Below are 2,500 nucleotides of genomic sequence, written 5' to 3' on the forward strand. Positions count from 1 at the left end.
CTTTTAAAACACAGGCTTTTTATATTATCTAAAAGTGATTTTTACTGAATTTAATATGTTAGATTTGATATTGCGTGCACAATATCATGTGTCCCAATTTAGCTTTTATATTAGTATTGCGTTTATTGCCTTTCCAACATCTGTTAAGTATACCGCAAAATATTAATGACAGGTGTGCTTTGTATGAGAGAGAGAGAGAGAGAGAGAGAGAGAGAGAGAGAGAGAGAGAGAGAGAGAGAGAGAGAGAGAGAAAATGGAAGTCAGCAAAATCAGAGTTAACGAGTGCTGACATTCATAAGCAGTAATTTTAACGAATGCAAAATCGAAGTTGATTACGATTACGAGAGAGAGAGAGAGAGAGAGAGAGAGAGAGAGAGAGAGAGAGAGAGAGAGATAAATCAAGGCACCAGAATAAAGTACACTTAAAAAAACATCAAGGGAAATGGTTATAGTGGGTAGAAAGAAAACCAATAGAAAAACAATTTTATCATTGATAAGAATTAGCAATGTAAGGAAAATAAAAAAAGTGAAGGGTTGGGAGAATGTAAACTTCGATGGAAAGCCGGGAAAAACGAGGAATAGGAAAATTAGACAAATCGGTAATCAAAGGGAATCGGACTAGATTCGAAAGAAATTGGTTAATGAAGCGAAATAATCTTGAAGTGAACGAAAGCAAATGAACTTAACGAAGAATTGGGTGAAGGAAATTAAAAGGTTCTTTGTGACGGTGGAGCCAGGGGAATAAAGATAAAGGAATGAGGGAAAAATGAGGGAAAATTAAGTAGGAATGAGATAAATAGATGAGGAAAATAGGGAAAATAAGATGAGATGAGGGAAAAATATAGATCGAAAAAAAGAAAATGAGGAAAAAATAGAAAAAAAATGAGGGGGAAATACAGATGAGGAATTGAGGAAAAAATAAAGATGAGGAAAATAAGGGGAAAAATAAGATGAGGAAATGAGGGAAAAATAAGATGAGGAAATGAGGGAAAAATAAGATGAGGAAATGAGGGAAAAATAAGATGAGGAAATTAGGAAAAAATAAGATGAGGAAATGAGGGAAAAATAAAGATGAGGAAAAAATAAAGATGAAGAAATGAGGGAAAAATAAAGATGAGGAATTGAGGGGAAAATAAAGATGAGGAAAAAATAAACATGAGGAAAATGAGGAAAAAATAAATGAGGAAATGAGGGAAAAAAATAAAGATGAGGAATTGAAAGAAAAAAAATGAAGATGAGAAATCGCTGAAAATTAAGATGGTTGGGGTAAGAACCGTTCAAAGGTGAAAATTATTTTTACGGAGAAAATGTTTTTTACATTGCGTCCTTTTCAGTTTATTGAGAGAGCAAAACCTACAATTCTGACGTCATTATTACCTCGTTTTTTATGTAGTTCCAGGGCAGCCTCTTTCGTCCAGCAAGTGACATTTAACGGCAAAGTAAATTTTTGTTGGTTGCCTTTGATCAAGTTGGTTTGAAACAAGCAAGTCGGTCCCTAATTGTGCTTTGGCGGTTATAAGATAAGAGGCCTGGTGTGGATCTCAGGACTCAACCCACAGGCGATTAATGAGAGATGAAGTTCATTCGAGTACTTCCCGTCATAGAGCAGAAAGGAGGAGATGATTATTGCGCTTGTAAGAACTTTGTTGTAAATTGTTTTTGAATCACAGAAGATATTTGGTGGTGGGTAGATGGCAGGTGAGTGGAACGAAATTTCAATTGGTCAAGAAATTAAATTGATTGTCTGTTATTGAAAAAGGTTTTTAGCGTTGTATGCCAATGTCTCCATCGGTGTTTCATTCTTAACCTCCTTCACTTTGCCAGTTAAAGGTAGACAATCATTTATAAATGTGATGATGTGAGGTAAACAGCCTAGCCAATTCACCACAATGCATTTATCCTTTTCCCAGTTCCCAGACTTTTGTAAGGTGAAATCTGCGCACCAAGGACCGTAGACTTCTACCAAACTCGTCTAATTGAGAATCATTCCAGTAATTCTTGAAACTTTCATTAGTCTGAAATGGTTATAGAGAGCAGTTGGCTAGGGTTCCAAAGAGAACAACTTCAGCATTACAGACCTAATGCTTGGTATTGCAATCATGTTGTCAAACGCGACTGTAATAAATAAAAGCTTACGGTTGTCAAATCTCGAATTGTGGATCAGTTTGCGTAATTACCGATGGGTGTAGTAGAGGGAGCTGTGTGATGAAAGAGAATGAACTCTGGCTAGACGATGGAAAGTCTAAGCATGTTTTATTATTATTATTATTATTATTATTAAAAGTAATTGCTGTGCCTCAGCTGTGTTACTTTTATAAAGGTTCTTCTCTATTCTTCTGATTATTGTTTTCTCATTTTTGCTTAAACTGGTGAGCAATGCACCGAAGGTTGGCATGTCTCAAATAGGGAATAGTCAGAGTCGATTTAATTTTATTAAAAATGCTGGTGGCGGTAGTCAAATCCTCAGGGTATATCCCGTAGATTTTATTGAAGGTAAAAT

General features: G+C 35.5%; 1 protein-coding gene across 12 annotated transcripts in view; it reads left to right on the forward strand.

Annotated features, from left to right (window-relative positions):
• Positions 1–2,500, forward strand: part of LOC135199317 (ras-related protein Rap-1b-like) — a 653,366-nt gene that overhangs the window by 546,836 nt on the left and 104,030 nt on the right. The window lies entirely within an intron of this gene.

The sequence above is a fragment of the Macrobrachium nipponense genome, chromosome 23 (assembly GCF_015104395.2).
Source record: "Macrobrachium nipponense isolate FS-2020 chromosome 23, ASM1510439v2, whole genome shotgun sequence".
NCBI lineage: Eukaryota > Metazoa > Arthropoda > Malacostraca > Decapoda > Palaemonidae > Macrobrachium > Macrobrachium nipponense.